This window comes from Calliphora vicina, chromosome 4, assembly GCF_958450345.1.
Source record: "Calliphora vicina chromosome 4, idCalVici1.1, whole genome shotgun sequence".
NCBI classification, from domain to species: Eukaryota; Metazoa; Arthropoda; class Insecta; order Diptera; family Calliphoridae; genus Calliphora; species Calliphora vicina.
The window spans coordinates 107,009,628-107,035,313 of record NC_088783.1 but is presented as its reverse complement, the minus strand read 5'-3'; the positions used below and the strand labels follow the sequence as shown (position 1 = coordinate 107,035,313).

The following is a 25,686-nucleotide window of genomic DNA, read 5'->3' as shown; positions in this document are numbered from 1 at the left end:
ACGGCTAATTTAAAGTTGCATAATGCTTTATCTGTGGACATTATTAACATTGAATAAAAGCTTTCAGTTGACCATTGATCGTAAGTATGGCAACGATGTTTGCTGCGTCCTTCTATTCGAATTCGAATATTCAGTTAAAGAACATTGTAGAAAGTACACCACAGATGGCGTATGTATTAGAAAGCTCTAGACAGTTAAAGAGCAATCTAGAGAGCAGATGGCAGTGTTATAAATAGTGGCAGAGGTTGCAGTCATTAGTGAGTTTATCAGATACGCTTTTCGAACAAACATCAACTGAGTGCTGTGTTTTTCAAGTGAATACGTGTACATTATAAAGTGTGTCTGAATTTCTGCAAATTTATAAACGTGTATAAAAAACATTGAGTGACTATTTAATTCTGTTGTTGTACATTTTAAACGGCTTTATTTTGCAATCAAAAGTATCTGGTTTATTTAAAAGGAAATAAACCAACGTTTTGAAAAGGTTAAAACGTAACAGTATGATGAAATATTGTTAATTGGGTTTCGTTTAATGCAATCGTTTAAAATTAATAAATTTTAACACAAACTGAGTCTCAGTTTTTTTTAACACAAAATAGTAATTTACCCCCTGTTATACTTGACAAATTTTTATCATGATAAACGTCAAAATGGTTGTCAAGATAAAAAATTATCAGGTATAGTCTCCATTTATTAGTATTATTGCTTCGTTATGACAAAATTGTTAGTGCTTTTGCTAAGACAACTTTGTCTTGACAACAAATGTCATTTATTGTTATGATAAATATTTGTCAAGTATAGACAGGGGGTTAGTTTTCGTAAGAAAATCAAAAATTTGTTTTAAATCAGTGGTAGGCTCACATAGCTACCAGAGGCCCAACATGATAAGTTATTTATTGTATGACTTAATAATGCGGGATTTGTTTTTAATAACTCATATGACATATTGAAGGGTAGATATCTTTCATTTATTCTCATTTAGTTATTGAACAACAAAGTTTTTTTTTTCGAAAATGTCGAATTTTGTGCTTTACATACCGATTGCTCACCGAAGCTTATGGTGAATGTGTTTCATCCGCTTCAAGGCAAAGATCGCCCAGGCCAGCCAAAAAAAAGTTTGAAAACCAAGAATTGGAGGCATTACTCCATGAAGATTGTTGTCAAACTCAAAAAGAGCTTGCAAAATCATTGGGAGCTACTCAAGCAGCATTTTGAAATCTCTTGCGAGCAGCACGGAAATTGTGTACCATACGAATTGAAGCTGAGAGACCTTGAAAGACGATTTTGTATGTCTAAAATGCAGTTTAAACGCTATAAAATAAAAACATTTTTGCAACGAATGGATTCCTTACGATAACCCGAAACGTAAGAGATCGTACGTGAAGCCCGGCCAACCAGCCGAATCGATACCAAAGACAAATGTTCATGGCGCTAAGGTAATTTTCTGTATTTGGTGGTAGCCAAACGGTCCTATCTATTATGAGCTGCTGAAATCTGACCAGACCATCAGAGAGAACCTGTACAGAATGCAACTGATTCGTTTGTAGCGAGCATTTGCCGAAAGACCACCAGAATATGAAGCTAGATATGAAATCGTAATAGTCCATCATTAAAAAATTTATTTCTCTAATGTCACATCGCAAACTTCCAATCATGGATGACAACTAATTAGGTAACTGAGAGCCAAAATCCTAAGTCTGTTGCCTAATTCAGGAGAATGTACTGCCATGTATTTTGTTATTGTAGCAAGAGTTAGGTTTTTGACAATTACGTCTCGTCTTGATGTTACCCTATGTCTATATGTGGGAAAATAGACATTTTGTTAATTTTTTTTGTTATTGAAATTTCTCTTTTCTTCTCTTCTATATATTTATTCTATGCTTTCAATAAAGAATATTACCAATTCCTTTCAAAATATTGATCATATCTCTTCACAATTAAACTTCAAATTCAGTTATGACCCCCACAAAATCATAAGGAAATGAGCAAAGTTTTTATAGCATTTATAGGGAGAGTTTTCAATATTTACCCCTATAACATCAAACTATGGATTTCTGTATGCGACGCGTCGTTTCCATTGCCTTACTCTATGTATGTATTTATCTCTGTCTATAGACGTTTGTGTTAACATTTTTGTAAAATATCATTCGATTTTAGCTTGGCTTGTTAAACGTCTTACGTTTTTGTGAGAGGCAATGCTTTGGCTCCTGGAACCTTAAAAATTAATATTTTATAAGAAATAGCAAGTCTGTTTGTCTTAACTATGGTCTACAAACAACAAAATGTTCCTGGGAACTAAATTATGGATTCAATGGTCAAAAAAAGAGCGAATGATAAGGTTGATCGATTGATTGGTGTACAACTCTCATTGTATAACTGTCATCGGATTACAATACTGTTAAACATTGCGCATGATCGAATAAGAAATGTGGTTACTGTTCGGTATATAAAGATTTCTGTAGGAATTGTTATGATAAATGAGAGGAGGAGGAGACCGAGAAGCACATAATCTGGTACTGCCCGGACCTGGCTGACCAGAGATTGGAAATACTCTATTTCTACGAAATGATTGATCTTTCGCATATAGGTTCTGGTTCCCTGAAAAATATCACCATATAATGACTTCTGTCGGAATTGTTATAATAAGGTGAGGAGGATATGGTGAAACATCACTTCTCCTACTGGATGGAGTTTAAAAATGCTGGGCGACTTCTCCTAACAACCTGACTGACGGATCTGTCAGAAGGTTGGGCAACTTCATATGTGCAACGGCTGGAATTGGTTAATGGCTTAAATTGGTCTTATCACCTTTCTACCCAGTTATCATAACGTAGCCTTTACAGGAACAATGTGTATCACTCTACAGAGTTGACGGCTTGTTAAACCTAACTGTGTTCGCTACTCTTATATCGTTATTACTTTCTAAAGTTAGGAAATTGGGAGATTATTTTTACTGCTTCTTGTATAATCAAACCAGAACATGTTTTATTATATGGACGAAGCTAATTTTATAAGTTGAGTTTATTTTTCAATTTATTCATAAAAAAAAATTAAATTTAAACAATTGGGGGATTCAAACGGTCTCCTATTATGTCGTATTGTCATAATGTCCTAAAATATTTTTTTAGTTTAAACAAATTTTTTTTGGTTTTCAAACAAAAAAGTTATAAACTAATAAGACTTTTTGGACTATGTTTATTGGTTTGTCTAGGGTTTTTATCCCGGGAATTCCCGGTACAAATTTCACGGGAATTTTGCCAATTTTCCACTACCCGTGAATTAAAAACTGACGAAAATACATAGAAAACAAGTTAGAACTCTGTTTTTTTTTTCAACAAATACAGTTAAAAGTTTTTTGCTTATATCCTGGCAATAATAGACCGCTTATTATTATTATTTATCTGTTATTATTTTTTGTAATGAATTTTAAAAAGAGAATTCATTATTTATAGAATTTATTTCTTATTGAATCATTCTAATTTCTTTAAATTTCTTCTTCAAATCCATAACAAAATAGCTTCAAAAATTAATTAAATGATTAAATTTTTCTTCAATTAAAATCTAGTACAAAAAGGTTTAAGACAACTTTTTCAATTAATTTTGGAAATTATTTGATTTAAAAAAAAATATAATCATTCAAAGTTTGCATAAATTCTGTTATTAATTAACTTTAAAATTAATTTAGTTTAAACAAAGGCTTTGGAATGAATCTAAAAAATTAAATATTAGGAAGGGATTTATGGAATGAAAGGCTGACATTTTTTAATTACGGATTAAGATTTTAGTGAATTAAGCTCAAATTAATTAATTCGAAGATCTGATATTTAATAATTATAACACTAAGTTTTTATATGAAATTTGGCTATAATATTCCTAATTTACAGCATCATTATATATTTCGGGAATAGTCGGGTACCCGGGAATTTAGAAAAAAATTTCCCGATTCCCGGCAATCAAAAAAGGTCGAGAAATTAAAAACCCTAGGTTTGTCATAAAATAACACCTTTTTTGTTTGCATCACTACAAGAACTTGTTTAAACTAAAAAAATATTTTACGACATTATGACAATACGACATAATAGGAGACCGTTTGAATCCCCCAAATGTTTTAAAGCAAAATTTCCATACAAAATTTGATTTTAAAATGTTGTTTAAATTTAAAATTTGTTTATGAATACGGCCTCTAATGTTTACAAAAGCTCAGGCTAAAAGAGATTCATGTATGATCTCAATTGTGTAAATTCTTTTTTGGAAGAAAATTAATGTTTCTGAGTAAAGTTAATTAAGACCAGCATAACTTTTGATTCCCCTGATCTCTATAAACGATGTAAGTACGATCATATTATTTTTTTGGAAGAAAAAGCTTTAATGTACGATATTTTCTTAGATGCGTTTACAAAGTTTCAAAGAACCACAGTTAATAATGCAAATTTACTATCACATTTAATGAGAGGATTAAGAAATGATCTAGGAGATTATAACACTTATATCCACTTCCTTCCTGTATAAGAGATCATTTTATCAAAATGTATCAAAGTATAATTTAATAATATGAAATCTTATTAAAACAAATAATATTTGTATCAAAGTTCTAAATCTAAATCAGTGGTCGGTATAAAGTTAACATGGCACATAGATTATAATAACAAATTATGCAGCTTATTTCTATGTTGTAATCTGAACAGCTATTGATAGTGAGTTTTGTTTCTTATTTGATAATTTTGATGATCTTCATTGATATTCCTGTTGTTTATTTGTAAATAAACGATCATGCTTTGGTCTTGGTGGCAATGAATATCGGAAATTTATATGAATTCATTTTAAATTCGTGTAATTTTATTAAAAACTACAATTTGTATAAACAAATTTAGTTTTTAATTGCCACTAATTAAATGTTTTCATCTTTAAGAATGAATTTTTAAAATTATATTTATAATTTTATTCTAATTCTACCTTTTTTATACCTTAACAAATTTGAATTTTATTACTGTCAATATTTATTTGATGTGTAAACATGTCGCATCTCCCATCCAAAACGCCAAATCATCATCATCATCTTTAAATCATCTATAGATCAAGCAGCCATCCAGCCAGCTGTATTTAAAACCACTTTTACTACCCCTACTACTTATTTTGTGTGTGGCCATCGTGCTTCTGAAGCATGTTTGGCAGACGCCAATCATTTTCCAGCATTTTAAATTTGTTCTTTAACTTATTTATCAATATGATACATGCGACAAATAATATATACCGTTTTGTTAGTAACGAACGGTAAAAGCAGGTGATTTTAATTGAAAAGAGTTTCCATTTCATACGCCCTTAAGTGTTTGCAAAGAAATTGAAAATAGCATGAGAGGGCAGATTTTTTTTATTTGAAAAGGTTCAATGATAATGATAACCCTTAATTATTAGAGTGGGGATCGGTTATTTTGTATTGAAACCATTAATTGTTTAGAAGCGTGTCGAGCACGATTTACGGTTTATTTTTGATTTGGATGGATGATCGATAACCAGTTAAACAAAATTAAATTTAAATACTAAACCAACTTTCTTAAATCCTACCATCGAGTCATATTGTAAAATTCCATCAACAGCATTGTGGAAATAACTTTAAGTTTCTCAATTAAGTTCGGCCCTCAAAGCTAACAGATCACGAACATAATCGCTTATATAAGCTACGTTTTTGCATACACCGTAATCGGCACCGTAAACGAAATTCCATACATTTGCACCGAAAAAAAGTCAGTTTCAGAAGTCGGCAACGAAAATTGGGAACGAAACGGCACGGATCAGTAACGAAAAACCTGTCATTTGAGGCCGGAACGAAAACAATTTCAAGTAGGTTGTTTTCGGTGCTGCTGGAACGAAATTATTTTAATTATTTTTTTATTTCAAATTTAAAGAAAATCAAAATGAATAAAAAAAAATTAATTTTCTTTATTGGAAGAGGAAAAAATAATAGATTTTGTCAAAAATAATGAAATTCTATTTAATGTGCGACATCCAAAATTAAAAAATAATTTCGTTTCTGTTTTATGCCGCAACGCATCCAACTCAAACGAAAGCAATTCGGAAACGAGAAGGTGACGAACACCAACGTTTTTCTGTTTCAGTTTTCGTTATTGTATGCGGAAACCCAGCTTTACCTGAACACAGAATCAATGTCGACAAGGTTCATAAAAATCATAAAATAAGAAACAAAAATCACAATAGAAAGCTATGAGGTCATGTTATTTTAATCCATATTCCATGCTTTATTTATGCCGATCATTGGTCTAGAATTATTAAGAGAAAGATCATGATCGTAGCCACATTCCAGCTTGATTGGCAAACCTCAATCAGTTTTAATGCTTCCTTGAAATTAGTAAACCAACTAACGAAAAATCATACATCAAGCTTTGTACGAGATTCTTAGAGATTCAATCAAAGCATTCTTAGAAATTCAATGAGTAGATCATCTGATAATGGACACAAATCGTTTATAACATACCTAATGTTAATTCTATCGGAGTTGAAGAACCGAGACAGAAATGTTTCACAAATAATTGCCAGATATTGAGGGGTTTTTGGGTAATTCACATAGCTTTAAACTTTTTTGGAATTGATCTCAAAAAAGTAGTCCCTATTGAGCTTCAAACGTAAGTCATTATTTAGCTTCAGTCGTAATATTTTCAGTCTCGAATAAGCAGCGAATAATATGAAAGAACTCCACCAACTAATAGGTCGACTTTCGAATCAAAATAAGAGCCGTAACCATGCCATAAAGGATACAAATGGTCAGCTACTTACCAATCTAGAAGATCAAACTCGTCGATGGAACCAACATTTCGAAAACATTAGTAACATCGCTGAAGACAACAGTGTAGAAAACCCTTCATCCTTTTTCGTAGCAACTACAATTGCTGACCATGAAATTACATGAGCTATTTTGAAACTTAAAAGAAATAAATCACCTGCGGAATATGGCATTCCGCCAGAGCTGCTTCAGGCTAACCCACAATAACAGCAGACATTTTACTACCCTATATTCGTGATGCTTGGGCAAAGGAACAGTCTCCTAGAACATGGACAAAAGGAGTCATCATTAAGCTTCCAAAAAAAGATTTGACCAACTGCGATAACTGGAGGGGCATCACCCTGCTTAACACTATTTACAAAGTAATTGCTATAATAATAAATAATAGACTGCGAGACGAACAGGCAGGTTTTCGGCCACATCGGAGTGGCGCACACCGGCGCAGCATTTGGCCCCACAAATATCACAAAACAGGAAAATCCCCATATTCAATGTTTGCGTAAAATCTACACTGCTTTATGGAAGCGAAACTTGGCTGATGACAAACACTATAGCACAGAGACTCCAAGTTTGTTTTATAAACAAGGGTCTCGAATAATATATTGGATATTTTGGCAAAATAAAATCACAAACACAGAGCTCTGGAGGCTAACAAAGGAAGAACCAATAGTTCGCCAAATAACAAGAAGAAAATGGAGATGGATAGGACATATTCTCCGTAAACCTATTAGCAGCGTTACAAGAGCCGTATTAGAATGGAATCCCCAAGGAAAATACATGGCGTAGAATAATTTTAAATGATCTAAATAAAGTTAACAAATCTTTTGATGAAATTAAATTAATTTGTAATGATAGAATTAGTTGGAATTTGATTGTAGAAGCCCTATGTTTCCAAGTGGATAATAAATAAAGGAATAAAGTGAGCTTCAATCATAGGTCTTTACATAGTTCCTAATGAGTTTTAATCTATAGGTAGTCCCAAATTGTATTAAATTTTAGGTCTTTTTGTAGTGCGTAATGAGCTTTAATCGTAGGTCTTTATATAGTCCCTAATGAGCTTCAATTGGAGATAAAGTCCTCCCTAAATAGTTTTAATCTTTAGATTTTTATGTAGGCCCACATTTTGTTTAATTATAGGTCTTCTTGAAGTCCCAAATTAGCTTCAATTTTGTGGACTTTATATTAAATTTTAGGTCTTTATATAGTCCCTAGTTAGCTTTAATTGTAAATATTTATATAGTCCTTATTGATTTTCAATCTTTAGGTCTTCAAGTAGTACCTAATGAGCTTCAATCGTAGATCATTATGGAACTAAAATAAGTTATGTAAACTTTGAAGTAAACTTTGACTAATGACTGTGATTGGAGTCTTTCCATTGATTTTTTTTTAGCGATTTTCCCTCCTATCTTTGTATTTGGATGTTTAGTTCTTTTTAATATTTCCCGAGAAAGTAAATGTGGATATATCCTGTATATTTACCATCGAGATTATACCTCGAAGCTCCGGAATTCTTCAGGCTCGTTTGCTATTTAAAATCGAGAAAATCGGTCCACAAATGGCTGAGATATAAGGAAAAAACCAGGACAACCTCGATTTTTTTACCTATATCTGGATTACTAAGTCATCAATATAGACAATATGGATATCTAATGATATTTCAAAGACCTTTGCAATGACATATATAAGACCATAGTAAGTTGGACCTACAACGGGCCAAAATCTAAAAAATATTTTTTAACCCGAATTTTTTTTTCACCAAAAGTTTTTTCGCTAAATATTAAAAAAAATTTAAAAAAATTTTTTAAAAACTATTTTTATAAAAAATTTTAAAAAACAATTCGAAAAATTTTTTTTTCCAAATATATTTTGAATAATGAACTTGTTATTGGCCTATTTGGATGGAATTTTTGTTCTTGTATGAATATTCTGCATTTGTTTTGGAGCTTTAAGCTTCATTTAGACAAAATCAGTCGCTAATACATAAGGAGTATTCACTTGTTGCCTTTCTCGATATTGAAGGAGCTTTTAACAATGTCAGGCCCGATGCCATCCTATCTGCGATGGATGAACTGGGAATTGATCTATGTGTTCGCCGACTAGTCGAAAAGATACTCGGTTATAGAGTCATTTGTGCTACTTTAGGTGGTGTAAGTGTTTTAAAAGTGGCCAATCGTGGAACCCCGCAGGGGGGTGTATTATCACCACTTCTGTGGAATTTGGCTATGAATTCCCTGTTGATCAGGATGGACAACAGAAGGATCAAGACAGTCGCATATGCTGACGATGTTGCAGTTTTTATATCTGGTAAATTTCTGGATACAATATCTAGTTGTATGGAATCAGCATTAAGTACACTGAGTGAATGGAGTATTTCAAGTGGACTTAGTGTGAACCCACAAAAAACGGAATTGGTTCTCTTCACTAGGAGGTATAAGATCGATGACTTCAGACCACCTAGACTGAATGGAATCAGTCTTGAGATTAGAGATAATGCGAAGTATCTTGGCATCATTCTAGATAAAAGACTGTCCGGAATTTGAATATTCAAAACAGGATTAACAAGGCTTATGTAGCCATCTACTCCTGTAAGAAGGCAATTGGTACAAACTGGGGTATTATGCCGAAGGGTATCAATTGGATCTTCAAAGCAGTTGTTAAACCCATCTTGTTCTATGGAGTGTTGGTGTGGTGGCACGCCTTGGATAATGCTACTCACCGTAAGGCTGTGGAACGAGTTCTCAGGACTATTGCGATACTGATTACAGGCGCTATAAGGACTATCCCCTCTAAGGCACTTTTTACTATCCTAAACTGGCTACCAGTTGATTTGATGGTGATACAAATGGCTCTAAACTCTGCTGTGAGACTGAATGCTGGATATTCGTGGTCTGGTCATAAGGGTGGTTTCTTTATTGAGAACTATGGGATTAAATCCTATTTCAGGCTACCTAACTTTTGTACGGCTCTTCAGGCGGAAATTACGGCCATTAAACGTGCATCCAACTGGCTGAGGTTTTATCAAATATCTGGTGATATATGTATATTTACCGATAGCAAGGCTGCCGTTAACGGAATAGCGGGTGTCTTTACAACATCTAGGTTAACCGAGGAATGCCGGGTATCTCTTAATGAGATAGCGAGACATTCTAGGATAACGCTTATATGGGTCCCTGGCCACGATGGTAATCAGGGTAATTGTATAGCTGACGAACTGGCCAAAATGGGTGCGATGATGGATGATAATGATGAGATCGACCCCTTTTCTGGTATCTCCCTTGCTATATTCAAGATGGCTGTTCAGCGGACACTATATGAATCTGCACAAAGCAGGTGGACCAATGAGTCTTCCTGTGTTACAACGAGGTCTACTTGGTCCGTATATGATGCCAGCAGGACGAATCTACTTATGGAATTTCGTCGTGAGCAAATAAGGCTAATTGTCTCCTTCATTACAGGACACTGTATAATTGGGACACATGCTAGGAGATTGGGCCTACGGTATAATGACTACTGTAGGAGCTGCCATAATGAAGAAGAGGATGAGACGGTGTCACACCTATTCTGCCAATGCCCGGCTCTGATAAACCTGAGGGAACGCATCTTCGGAATACCATTCCTATCATGCTTAGATGAGCTATCAAGGATAAGTCTTAGACGAATCTACTCTTTCATCAGAGAACCTGGTAGTTTTAGCCTGGAAACAACGGACGTATAATTAATACCAAGATGTTTACCCCCTGGGTATCACAACGGGATCAGTTTTGAATGGACCCAAGTGAGCTGCTTGAAGAGTGGCTACCCATGGAACCTAACTTAACCTAGACAAAATCAAGTTCAATAAAATCAAAAACATAAAACTAAGGAAAATAATTCTCAGGAATTCTCGCACAATTTCACGGGATTGAAAATTTTGCGGAATTCCAGGGATTTCTCGTCACAGGAATTCCCGTGAAAAACTCTACTCCCCACTTGTGAGGATTTGTTGTCATATATTTTACACCTAAATATTTTCTTTACAAAATTCCAAAGTAACAAGATGACAGATGATATCACTCGCAAAAATAAGATCATATTTCTCCTGTATGTTTACTAGGCAACATTTTATAAACCTTTAAATCTTTCGCGATTACAATACAATGTTATTTTTAGTATTACAATGAAAAAGAGCCCTTTCTCTGACTCTTTATACTTAATTTAAAGCATTGCATTATTCATATTTTAAGCTGTCACTGTCAAAGTGACATGTAATGCAAATTATATGTCAGTATATAATACGTATACATATTATTATTAATTGAACCCAGTTCAATATGATTCTTAAACAAAATAGATCTTAGAATTGTTGAAAAAAAAATAAAACTTCTATTAAAATAAATGTTAATTATAATTTAGAACAACCCCCTATCATACCACAAAAATTCAGGTGTTTCAATTTTAAAAAAAATACACATTCCCACCGTTTTTAAATCTCTCTAAAAAAAACAATAAACAACCAAATCCGTCAAAAATTAGCCTTTTCAAGCCAACTTTATTATTTTTATTTATGCATTGATTTAGACCAGTTTTAATACAGTTTTCAATTTCACATGCAAATATTTATTCCATTAATCTCTGTGTGGTTATTTAAAGTTGTCAAAAAAATTCACATTCATCTCTATTGTTTTTTCTATCCCTTTTTTTTGTTTTGCAATTGTTTCGAGTTTTGTTTATTCGTTTTGGTCTTGACAATAGAAAAAAGTGCATCCGAAGGGATTAAAATTGTTGCTGGTCAGAGTTTATTTACACAATGGGTGGTCATTTTCAGTTTGAATAGATGGTCAAACATGTGTGTGCATGTGCGTTTTCTAAATGCAAAAATATGATTTTCAAATAAGGAAAATGCATTTTATATAATTCCTACATTTTAATAGACGACTGTACTATAAAAGCTAGAATATGAAAAATGTTTTTGTACCTGAAAAATGAGAGAGGCGCAAGTATACTTTACTAACTATTCTTTCAAATTAACTTCAGTGTGAATATTCGACATTTAATTCTGTTTTGTTTCAATAAGCGTGTTTCTAACTACTTCTTATTAACTTAACATTGTTATATTTTGCATTCATCAGGGCAACAATGTTGATCATCGCTGATTATAGAAATAGCACGCAATAATGTCAAAAATATTCGCCAGTACGCAGTTATGTCAAACACCATATGAAAACAATTTGTGAATTCGCCTGTATTTATTTCAATTCGCCACTGCTGTCACCTTGTTAAATACGCCTTGGTTGACGCTTAGCGAGAGATTAAGCTTTTTTAGCTTCGGATATTAATTTTCTTAAATGGTTTTTGCACTCCTGAAAACTTGATTATAGTCCCTCGATCAAGAAAAGTGGTCACCAATTTAGGCGTCAATTATTGCTTGTTTATCAGCATAAACCAGTGACTTCACGTGACCCCACAGGAAATAATCGAGAGGTGTCAAATCACACGACTGTGGAGGCCATTTATCGGGTCTCTTTCTCGAAATCAAGTTATAGCACGTAGCGCCATATCCTGTTGAAACCAGATCTCGCCCAGTACAATGTCAATGTGTGGTAACGATCTTCATTGACCGTAACGTCAAGCTCCGACTTCATTTTTGAAGAAATAAGGTACAACAATGCCACCAGCATTTAAACCGCACCAAATGTTTAATTTTTGTGAATGTAATTGAGCCTGTAGGGTCAGTTGTGATTGGTCTCATTCCATGCACGTCAATTTAGTTTATTAACAAAGCCGTTAAGCTTGATCAGTTGGACGATTATGTGCGCCATACAAATCACGATGTCGTCTATAAGTTAAGCGAATCGAATACTGATTTTCAAAGTTAATTTGAAACCACATCTCGCCCAAATAAATTTCATCCATTTTTTCAAACAAAAAATCATTGATCATGTTGCTGTAACGATCATTTTTGTCCGATGATGCCACCGCACCAAACGGTACATTTTTCTGCCTGTAGGGTCATTTGTTAAGTCGTTAAGCTTGCTCAGTTGGACGATAAGTTGCGCGAATCGATGACTGACTTTCAAAGTAAATTTGTATAATTTGGTAGAGTTGTTCAAGCGTCAATCTACTCATGATGATTTGCCAGAATATACTGATCATAAATGTCAAAAAGTAAGAGCAGTATGACAGTTTGTTTGACAGTTAGCCCTTTCGTAAGTTCTATACACTCATTATTTCTATTACACTGGACAACAAATAAAGAAAAAAATTGTTGCCGAGATACCGTTAGTGGTTTTCTCAGACACAGAGATGGTGGAAGTTTTTTTCAAATGAACCAGACAGCGATTTTGAAGTATTAACGACGCCTTCGCCTTTTTCACAAGATGCTTTAAGTGACTTGATAAGACAGCTTGACTTTGCGAAAGAGAAATCTGAGCTTCTAGATTTAAAGAAAGAAATCTTTTAACTCAAGTTACGGAAGTCTCAATTTATTGCGGTCGGGAAAAGGGACTTCTTCCATATTTTTAGCTCAGAAAATAATGTAGTCTTTTGTTATGACACTGTTGGCCTTTTAACGAAAATTGCACTATCAAGCTACAAAGCTGATGAATGGAGATTGTTTATGGATAGCTTAAACTTAAGTTTAAAATGTGTTTAACTAGATATTGGTACTAAGCTTGCAGCTATGCCTATTGCTCATTGTACGAAGTTAAAGGAGGAGTATCAAAATGTTGATCTTGTTTCCAAAGAACTTAAGTACTCGGATCACCAATAGGTTATTTGCGTTGATTTAAAAAGGGTTAATTTTTTGTTAGGTCAACAAAGTGGATACACTTAATTTCCATGTTTCTTTCATCTGTTTATGTGACCGCTGAGCAACTCATGACCATTGGATCAAGAAAGATTGGCCTCTGAGAGAAACCATGACGGTTAGAAATCAAAAAGTTATAAACACGCCTTTGGTTTCCAGAGATAAGATCATTTTACATCCATTACACATCAAATTGGGACTTATAAGGAGTATGTGGAGGCATTAGATAAAACTGGTCCAGGTTTCAAGAATACAGAAAAATTGATGGCCCGCAAATAAGACTTAATGAAAGTCGACGATTTAAAAAATAATTTAGAAGCAGCGGTTTGGAAATCTTTTGTAGCTATTGTGAAAAAATTCTTAGGAAGTCAGAAGGCTGAAAATTACGAGGCATTAGATAAAACTGGTCGAGGTTTATGCCTTTCTTTGAAGAGTACAGAAAAACATATGGCCCCCAAATAAGACTTAATAAAAGACAAAGATTTCATACATTCAATGAATGATTTAGAAGCAGCGGTTTGGAAATCTTTTGTTGTCGTTTTTTGGAAAAAAATTCTTAGGAAGTCAGAAGGCTGAAAATTACGAGGCATTAGATAAAACTGGTCCAGTTTTATGCCTTTCTTTGAAGAGTACAGAAAACCATATGGCCCCAAATAAGACTTAATTAAAAACAATGATTTCATACATTCAACAAATGATTTAGAAGCAGCGGTTTGGAAATCTTTTGTAGCCGTTGTGAAAAATTACTTAGGAAGTCAGAAGGGTGAAAATTACAAGGCCTTCTTTGCCTTCTTTCAAGAGTACAAAAAATTGTTGGTTCACAAATAAGACTTAATGAATGACAACGATTTCAAACATTCAATGAATGATTTAGAAGTAGCGTTTTGGAAATCTTTTGTTGTCCTTCTTAGGAAGTCAGAAGGCGGAAAATTACGAGGCATTAGATAAAATTGTTCCAGGTTTTTGCCTTTCTTTCAAGAGTACAACAAAATTGTTGGTTCACAAATAAGACTTATTGAATGACAACGATTTCATACATTCAATGAATGATTTAGAAGCAGCGGCTTGGAAATATTCCGCTGTCGTTGTGAAAAATTTCTTAGGAAGTCAGAAGGATGAAAATTACAAGGAATTAGTTATAGACCTTTTAATTAGCTTTAAAAATCTTTGATGTTAGAGTCATTTAGACAAGTTTCCGGAACATCTTTGATCGTATAGCGAAGAGCCAGGTGAAGTTTCCATAAAGATTTAAAAGTAATATAAGATAGATACCAAGGTTGCTGAGATGGCACATGATCACAAGGAAGTGTATAAAGGACCTCCATTGTAGAAAATCTAAAAAAAAATTTCTAAATTGCAAACTATAGTGTATTTTCGCAATTTCTACAACTACACGTAGCATTGAAAAAATAAGTAAAGGGTTTTCCAATAGGCACTTGACAACTTTGAATTTAATTTGTGAACTTACTATTTCACTGATCATTTAACTGTTACTTTCTTTTTTTTCAGTAAACTCAACATTTTCATCATGGTAAAGTTCACGTACGAACAACGTATGCAAATTATAAAAATGTACTACCGAAATTCGGAGTCGCTTACCGCAAATTTAAGATCGTTAACTCCAATTTTCGATCGTTATTCTCGCCCTAGTAGACAATCAATAACAAGTTTAGTGCAAAAATTTGCTGCCGTGCCAGTGTGTCTTTTTTCTTCACCTATACTAACTAGATCAAGCTGACTCAAGAACTGAACCATTTGACGCGACGTACGTTCTCCGATTGGGCTCTGGAGATGATGCCAAGATGATGAATTTAATGGCAAAATCATTTTCAGTGACGAAGCTCATAGGTTCGTCAATAAGCAAAATATGCGTTATTGGTTTGGTGAAAATCCATATGTGCTTCATGAATGACCACTTCATCCACAAAAAATTACTATTTGTTACGGTTTGCAATCCGTCGGCGTCATTGGGCCATATTTTTTCGTCGACAATAACGATCGTCACGTTACTGATCGATCGATATCGCGCCATGATTACCGATTATTTTTGGGCCGAATTAAGAAACATGGACTTGGATGACATGTGGTTTCAACTGGACGGTGCCACAACCCATACAGCAGACGTTACCATCGATTTATTGAAGAGTGTTATCTCAAGAAATGGACCAGTCAATTGGCCGCCTCGTTCGTATGATTTAACGCCTCTAGAATTTTTTTTGTTCTATGCCAACAAGCCGACGACGTTGGAAGAATTCAGAGCCAACATTGAACGCGAAATAGCTGCTGTTACGGCCTAATGTGTGACCGAGTCATCGACAATTGGGTCCAACGAATCGACCACTGCCGACGTGCCCGCGGTGGCCATATGAACAAAGTCGAGTTAAATTCATAAATGTTTTGATTGTATTTCAAGTCGATCATAAAGTTTTGGAAATATGTATCTCAAATGGTTTGCGTTTTATTTAAAAAAAGTTGTCAAGTCCTTATTGGAAAACCCGTTATATAAGTATGTATGTAGTTTTCAATAATTATTGATAAACGAAATCTTCAAGTATTAATATTGTCGCAAACAAAGACCCTGCAAAAACCTTTAACAACACTTTATTTAGAATCATTTCCCGCTAGACAAATAGAAAGAAAGGGTCAGTGTTTCTAATAACATTATGGTTTGTTATAAAAATACACACAATAACTATCAATCACAAATCAAAAACCCAAATAAATAAACTAAAAAAAACTGTTGGTTGTTGGTAAAAACCTTGTCATTTTGTGGCAATTATCCAAAAGGAAAAAAATCCTTAGAATGGCAGATACATTTTCCAGTATGCCCAATCTTTTATTAAACATTGTTTAAAGATTTTCCACAGAGATTAGACGAAAGTACAAAAGTACTTTCGCATATTGATTTCTATTGTAGCAAATGTTATTTTTTTTCCACTTCATTGTTTTACTGTGTCTTTTGTCGTCAAACGATCACATTGGCAAAATGTGAAATCAAAAAATTGAAAAAATATGTTTGTCCTAGATATGTATTATGTTTACTTCTATATTCCATATTTTTTTTAAACCGTTATGTATTTATATACAGATTTATATTCTATGTTGTATATATTTATTTCCTAGAGTTATTTACCAATGTGGCATCTGTCGACGACCATATTTGATTAAAGTGTAAATCGTTTATATTTCATGTTTTATTTAACCCTCTTATTTGTTTCGAACACTTTCTACCCTCATTTTTGCACGCGTTTGTCACACTTTTTTGTTGATAGATATTTTCATTCCAAATGTTCAACATATAGACGCCCACAATCTAATTTTATTTGATCAATAAATAAAATGGTAGCTGTTTTTAATACTGTTTCTGAACTAAACAATTTTGCATAAAATGTGTCGTATTAATAAGTATAAAATGTCTGTAGTAATTTTATTGTACTTTCTTTTTCCTATAAACAGATCGGAATTATGGAAGAAGTCCTTTAACTCATTTCTGCCATTGAATATCCAATATTTGGTTTAATACCTACCATTTTCAATACAAAACAAGTAAGAGAGCTATATTCGGCTGTGCCGAATCTTTTATACCCATCACCAAATTATATTTCAAAATACAAATTTTAAATAATTTTAGGTAAACAAAATTATTTTTTTTTCCAAAAAAAAAAATTTTGAATTATTTTTTTTTTAAATTTAAATTTTTTTTTTTGGTGAAAAAAAAAATCGGGTTAAAAAATATTTTTTCCGATTTACGCGAATCGAATACTGATTTTCAAAGTTAATTTGAAACCACATCTCGCCCAAATCAATTTCATCCATTTTTTCAAACAAAAAATCATTGATCATGTTACTGTAACGATCATTTTAGACGAAATAACGTCCGATGATGCCACCTCACCAAACGCTACATTTTTCTGCCTGTAGGGTCAGTTGTGGATTGGTCTCACTCCATATGCGGCAATTTTTTGTTTCTTAACAAACCCATTGTTGGTCTAACTTACTAGTTAGACCAACAATGGGTTGCAAAGGTCTTTGAAATATCTATCATTAGATATCCATATTGTCTATATTAATGACTTAGTAATCCAGATATAGGTAAAAAATAGATAAAAAATCGAGGTTGTTCTGGTTTCTTCCTCATATCTCAGCCATTTGTGGACCGATTTTGCTGATTTTAAATAGGAAACTTCTCGAAAGTATGTCTGATCGAATTATTGAAGATTTGGATCCCGAAGATATCTGGGGTCTGCAGATAATTGATTTCAATAGACAGACAGGCGGACATGGCTTAATCGACTCCGATATCTATAAGGATCCAGAATATATTTACTTTATAGGGTCGGAAATGAAAAATGTAGAAATTACAAACGGAATGACAAACTTATATATACCCTACTCACGAAGGTAAAAGGTATAACAAGCCTTAGAAGCAAGGGCAGCTAAGGCCATGACGGCTATGTATGTCTGCAAAAGGGCCATAGGCACGAGATGGGGTATTAGACCCTGGAACATGAATTGGCTAGTTGACACGGTTACTAAACCTATACTATTTTATGGGGTCTCTGTCTGGTGGGGAGCAATGGACGGGGCCTCCAATCGAATACTCTTTGAAAAGGTATTAAGAAGAATGGCAATCCTGATAACAGGGGCATTGCGAACTACGGCGACGAAGTCGGTTTTTATTCTACTCAATTGAATCCCAGTAGATCTAATGGCCAGGAAACTGGCACTGAGCACTGCGTTTAGGCTCTGCAGGCGTTGAATTGCATGAAATTTTAGACCTTCCTATGCCTCCATAATAGGAAGATCACAAAATCTTCCTGATCATGTTGACTATTGCACCCCCAAACCCTTCTTCCTGAGGAATTTTGGTTTCTCAATCCCATCCAGTATGGTTGGTTCCAAAAAGGGGGAAAGGGTGGGCGGTGGTATATACATTCCTGAATTGGGAATAAGAATATCCTTTAGACTCCCAAATGGATGCAGCATCCTTCAGGCCGAGATATCGGCCATAAGAAGATCGGCAAACTGGCTCAGATATTACAGTGTATCTGGTAGAGATATCCGTATATATACTGACAGTTAAATCCCTGGTAGGGGTTTATACAACATCGAACATGGTCCAGGAATGCCGGACATCCTTAAATGAGATGGCGAAACATTCGACAGTTGGGGGAAAGGGTGGGCGTTGGTATATACATTCCTGAATTTGGAATAAGAATATCCTTTAGACTCCCAAATGGATGCAGCATCCTTCAGGACGAGATATCGGCCATAAGAAGATCGGCAAACTGGCTCAGATATTACAGTGTATCTGGTAGAGATATCCGTATATATACTGACAGTTAAATCCCTGGTAGGGGTTTATACAACATCGAACATGGTCCAGGAATGCCGGACATTCTTAAATAAGATGGCGAGACATTCGACAGTTGGGGGAAAGGGTGGGCGTTGGTATATACATTCCTGAATTCGAAATAAGAATATCCATTAGACTCCCAAATGGATGCAGCATCCTTCAGGCCGAGATATCAGCCATAAGAAGAGCGGCAAACTGGCTCAGATATTACAGTGTATCTGGTAGAGATATCCGTATATATACTGACAGTTAAATCCCTTGTAGGTGTTTATACAATATCGAACATGGTCCAGGAATGCCGGACATCCTTAAATGAGATGGCGAGACATTCGACAGTTATACTCACATGAGTACGTGGACACAGGGATAATGAGGGCAATTGTATTGCAGATTACGTGGCGGGAAGAGGAGCCTTGATGTCGGACGACGTTATAGACTTCCTTTGTGGAATCCCGCTGTCAACCTGCAAGGAACTGATACATGACGTATATTACGAACTTGCCCAAGCAAGGTGGGAAAACGAATCCACCTGTTCGGTTACAACGAATACGACTAAGCAACATGGTGGCAATGATCACCGTGGCAATGATCATCTGTAACTGCCCGGCACTGGGTGATCTACATGCCAGGCACTTAGATGAACGATGCCTGAGTACCCTCTCCGGATTATCTGTGAAGGATCTAAGGTGCATAGACGCCTTTATTAGGGAAAGCGGATGGTTGATAAGACCAGACTTGCAAATTATGCCTCTTAGGGACCCACCAACCATCCCATGATGGTTTGCGTTATTCGAATTCTTTGAATTCTCGACCCCTTTCCTCATCTCCTCCTTCTCTTTTCTCGTAATTTCACTATAACTTAATCTATAGATTTCCCTTTTCTTTAATTTCTATTTCCCTTTTCCTTCTTTCTGTCTTAATTCTTCTTCTTCAGGTATCACAAAGGGAACGATTATTGGACCCAAGTGAGCTGTACGAGACGAAGGTTTTGGACGGCTGCCTGAATACCATTCCATATCATACAAGCCTTATCAACAGAGAGTATTTGTGGATAATTTGAGCCAGATAGCTCCAGACAGGCGGACACACGGACTGACATAGCTAGATCGTCTTAGAATTTCATAAGAATCCAGAATGTACAGTGTTGGAAAAAACAATAGAAACGTGTGCTTTTTTTTTCAAATTTTGTAAGTATATTAGTCAAGTTTAGTTTTGTTAAAAAAAAACAAATTATATGCAGTTTTGTTTATCAGACATCAACATAATAAAAAACTTATTCATTCCTCTTTTCATTTATATTTAAATACATTATATGACTAACAATGTAAAGAGTCCATATTTTTACTGGAACAAATAATAGAAAGAGGCACATTTGATTTTTTGTTAAAAAATTATTTTATTTTAATATTTTGTTGCTCTACCTTTGTTTTTCCCAACTTCTTTGTATCTGCGACTCATGGAATCAACCAATTTTTTTGCAAACTTCCTTGTCAATGGAAAACCACTCTCCCTATATTTTTTTACACAATTCGTCCTTATTTTTCGAACTGAAACCCTCCAGCTTCCTCTTGAGCACTCCCTAAAGGTGTTCCATTCCATAAGAGGTACTTTGTTGACAGCTAACCTGTTCTTTGCCAATTTTGAGAGGTGCTGCGGATCATTGTGCTCAACCGTAAAACACGGCGGTGGAGCCATCATGATATGGGGGAGTTTCTCTTCTTCCGGTGTCGGTCCAGTATATTGGATAAAGAACGAAATATGCTTCCAGGACTACGTAAATATATTGCAAAGCATAATGCTTCCATTTGCTGAGTAAGAGCTGCCCATGAAAAACTCCCCGGATGTTATCAATAATCTAAAATGGCAAATTAGTTCTCGAACTGTTAGCGGCTGGGCAAATGAGGCTGGTGTAGATCGCTTTCGGCCCACGAAATAAACTCTTATTTCTAAAAAAAAAACCGTACAACTTGCATACAATTTGCCCAAGAAGATTTAATCTTGTCGAAATAGAAAGCGAATCAGTCTGATGAATCCAAATATAATATAAGAGTGACTGGTATGGTTCCAACTCATAACATAAAAGATACTTTGACTGAAATAGGAAGCAGATCCATTTTAAGCGATGTTATGTATCCATACTCTTAGAAATTTATGCTCATGGTTTGGAGATTCCAACACGACAATGTGTTTTGAAGTGGCCTTTGCAAAAGTATGCCACTTTTGGGGTTTTAAGGGATTGTCAAAATAGTTCAAAGGTTCTTTAATTGGTTCAATGCATCGTCGCTGTGAAGGGGTCATAAAACACAAGCGATATCCAAAACAAAACTGCGTAATTAAAAGAATGGAACAATGTTTGTAAAAATTAAACCTACATTTAATTTCCTCTGGTTTTTCAATACGATAATAATGAATACTGTTTGTATTGTGAACTATTGTATGTCCAGCATTGTCTCCAGACTGACCTGAAGAGTGAAACTCATGGAGCATGACATGCTAGTTTTGAGTTAATAACGATAGCCTTTGGAAATTGGTAATACTTGACATACTAAACAACTTTTTAACCGAAGATGATACATCTGCTGTCAAAGAAGGTCATACAAAATGTTTGACTAATAATTTATGTAGTATGAAGTTATGGCAACTCTCTTCATGTAATGTCAAAAATGTATAAACAACTCTGTAATATTGTTAAGTTAACCTTTTTATAAGACACGTTTTTCTGGAATTCTCTTTTTGTACTTTTATATATACTTAATTAAATAAACACATGAATATGCTTTATTGAATAAGGAACCGGCTTTTATTTAATAATACTACATGGTGGCAGCGGTAAAAAACAAACTATTTGGAAACAAAGGCAAATGAGGATTAAGTCAAAAGGAAGAATACAAACAGAAAATGGCAACGGGAGGAGCAGCGAATGCAACACAGGTGGTCATGATGTCATCGAATATGAATCCTCCGGGTGAATTTAACTTCCAACAACCAGAAAAGTGGCCGGTCTGGCGTAAAAGATTTGAAAGATATGCAACATTATCGAAGTTAGACAGTAATGGTAATGAACAAGAGAAGATCAACACATGCTTGTATTGCATGGGTGAGAAGAGTGAGGAGGTACTATTGCAAATTAATAGTGAACCAAAAACACTAAAAGAACTGCTTGTGGCATTCGACAACTACTTCTTACCACAAAAGAATATTATATTTGAACGGTTTAAATTTAACACTCGAGTTCAGCAGCCAGGGGAGCCCGTTGAAGAATTTATAACAGACCTGCATGCGCTTGCCGAAAATTGTGAATTTCAGAATTTGAAGGATGAAATGATTAGAGATCGCATTGTTGTGGGCATGCAGAACGTAAAGGTTAGTGAACAACTGCAACTAAAGAATGATCTGACGTTAAAAGTTGCTATTGATTGTGCAAGACAAGCAGAAATGCAATCTAAGCAGACAAAAGTAATTCGAGAGGAGAAAGTAGTGAACATTGTTCGAGGAAGTAAAGAGGAGAGGCCAGCAAAATGTGGATATTGTGGTTATGGTCCTCACGATCGTTTGCAGTGCCCGGCCCGTAAAGTAATGTGTCATAACTGCAGGGGCATTGGACATTACAAGAGAGTATGTAGGAAAAATGTATTTAGTAGTGGTAATAGTAATAATAATAAAATGGGAAACAATGTAAAATTTTCTAATAATAATAATAGGAATCATACTGTTGCACTTTGTGGGAGTAATCGTAATGTTGAGTTAGGAAATCCTGACAGCGATGTGGAGGACCAAGATGAATATTTTTTAGGAAGTGTCTCCGGCATAAAGGATGATGGTAAATCCTGGTATGTGAAGTGTTTCGCAAATGAATTAAATGAAGAAATAAAATTTTTGGTGGATACTGGTGCGGACTGTGTTTGTTTACCCTCGGATTCTGTATTTGTTTCGGGAATAATACAAACAGAGATGAAAAGGCAAAATCATCCGAAACTCAAAAGTGCTGATGGAAACATTCTCAAAATCGTTGGCAGTATTGAATTGACTTTAAGGTATGTGGATGAAATTCACAAATTTACTTGTTATTTAGTACACGGTCTGAAAGTTCCATTGTTGGGTATAAATGCTATACGCCGGCTAAAGGTATTATTTCCGCCGGGAAAATGCTTTACGGTAACTGAAAATAACAAATACGAAGGAATGTTACAACAATTCCCTAATCTTTTCAAGGAAATAGGCGAATTTCGAGGTGATGTTGGAATAAAACTTAAACCCAATTATAAACCCTTTGTACAATCGGTACCTAGAAATGTTGCAGTGCCACTTTTGCCGAGACTTAAGAATGAATTGGATCGTTTAATTAAACAGAAAATTATAGAACCTATGGAAGAGGTCACGGAATGGGTAAGCCCGATTGTTGTAGTACCTAAACCAAACAATGAGATACGTCTATGTGTTGACTATACACAATTGAACAAGGCAGTAATGCGTCCATATTTTCCTATTGAAAAAGTTGAGATGAAACTGGCTAGAATTAAGAAGGCGAAGTATTTTTCAAAGATTGATTGTAATAAGGGTTTTTATCAAATTAAGCTTCGTGAAGAGTGTCAACATTTAACCTGTTTTATATGTCCCTTTGGCAGATTTGTATTTAAACGATTACCCTTCGGAATTTCATGTGCTCCTGAGTACTTTGTTACAAAATTTAGTCAAATATTAACAGGAATTGAAAATTTATTAATGCACATTGATGATATACTTATATTTGGGGATACGAAGGAGTCACATGATAAAACGTTAATGATAGTATTGGAACGTTTGTCTCAAGAGGGAATTACCATTAACAGAAATAAATCGGTATTTGGTGTTGAAAAGGTTACATACCTAGGATATGTGTTGTCAAAGAATGGCGTATCAGTAGATCCTGAAAGGGTGGAGTCGATTATTAAATTTCCAAAACCAACGTGTAAAGTTGAAGTCCAAAGATTCTTAGGAATGATAAATTACCTTGCAAGATTCATAGAAATGAGATCTTCTGTACTTGAACCACTAAACTCATTAGTGGGGAGCAGTGAATTTGTATGGTCAGCAATACAAGATAAATCATTTAATGAAATTAAAGAACTTATTTCCAAATCTCCTACATTATCGTTTTTTGATCCAGAGAAACAAATCGTAATCAGTTCTGATGCATCGAGCTACGGACTAGGAGCATGTCTTATGCAAATAGATGGAATTTCTAATAAGAGACAACTCGTGGCATATACATCAAGGAGTATGACGGATACTGAAAGGAAGTACTTCCAGATTGAACGTGAAGCTCTAGCTTTGGTGTGGGCAGCGGATAAATTTTCAGAATACATTAATGGTGTAAAGGTTATATTTGAGACAGATCACAAACCCTTAGTTCAGCTTCTTCAGACGAAACCAATTGACACCTTAAGCCTAAGGATACAAAGATTTAGAATGCGTCTTATGCGATATACGTATGAAATTGTGTATATTCCAGGAAAGGAGCTAATTATAGCGGATGCGTTATCTAGAAGCCCTTTGAAAATTGAAGGAAAATCACAGGAACTGGAAGATGAAATTGAAATGTATGTTAATTTTATTTCTGGATGTTTTCCAGTAAAAGATCACTACTTAGAGAAAATAAGAACTGCTCAAAGGAATGATACGATTCTACAAAAGTTACGGGTTTTTTGCTACAGTGGATGGCCATCGAGAAATCAAATACCAGAGATTATGGTTCCGTATTACCAATATAGAAATGATATATCTGTTGTGGAAGATCTGGTATTGCATGGTAGTAGGATAATAATACCTATCGAGTTACAACAGGAAGTTTTGAAATTTATTCACATGGGACATCAGGGTCTGACTAAATGCCGACGTAGGGCTCAAGCAAGTGTTTGGTGGTTAGGTTTATCTAGCCAATTGGAAAAATTAATTAAGGACTGTAATATTTGTATAGAATATCGCGCTAATCCCAAAGAACCATATTTTAAGGACAAGATTCCCACAAGACCTATGGAAAGAGTAGCAGCCGATTTATTCAAAAGCAAACAGGACAACTCATGGTATTTGATAGTTACCGATTATTATTCACGATATTTTGAAATTTATAGATTGAAATCACTAACCGATCTGATGGTAATTGAAAGGTTAAAAATGTACTTCGCTACATTTGGAATTTGCTCCGTCTTACGAACGGACAATGGTACTCAATTTGACTCCTATAATTTTCGGAAATTCTGTGAAAATTATAACATCACCCACAATTCGAATATCCCTTATTTTAGTCAGTCAAATGGAGCAATAGAAGCGGCAGTGAAGGTTGCAAAATCTCTCCTGTACAAAAATAAAGATAACTATTATGAAGCTTTGCTTAGTTACAGATCTACACCCTTGGAAAACGGATTTTCACCAGCGGAACTTATGATGGGCCGTAAAATTAAAACACATTTACCAGTATTGCCGAAATTATTGAACGTAGGCAACCAGAAAGTTATTGAACGTGAAGGAAAAATTAGAGAGAGAAATGAAATGAATTACAACAAGAGACACAAATCTAAAGAACTTTCAGAACTAAAAGAAGGGGAACGAGTTTGGATAACAGATCTAAAGAGCTATGGCATCATCATGGAGAAATTAGAATATCCGCGCTCTTATTTGGTAAAGACGGACAAAGGCACATACCGAAGAAATCGTTGGCATCTGATACCTGCTAGGATGGAACAACATCAAGATTACGATTACTCGGGTGAA

General features: G+C 34.7%; 1 protein-coding gene across 1 annotated transcript in view; it reads right to left on the bottom strand.

The window, feature by feature from the left end:
• Positions 1-25,686, bottom strand: part of tko (technical knockout) — a 30,016-nt gene that overhangs the window by 517 nt on the left and 3,813 nt on the right. The window lies entirely within an intron of this gene.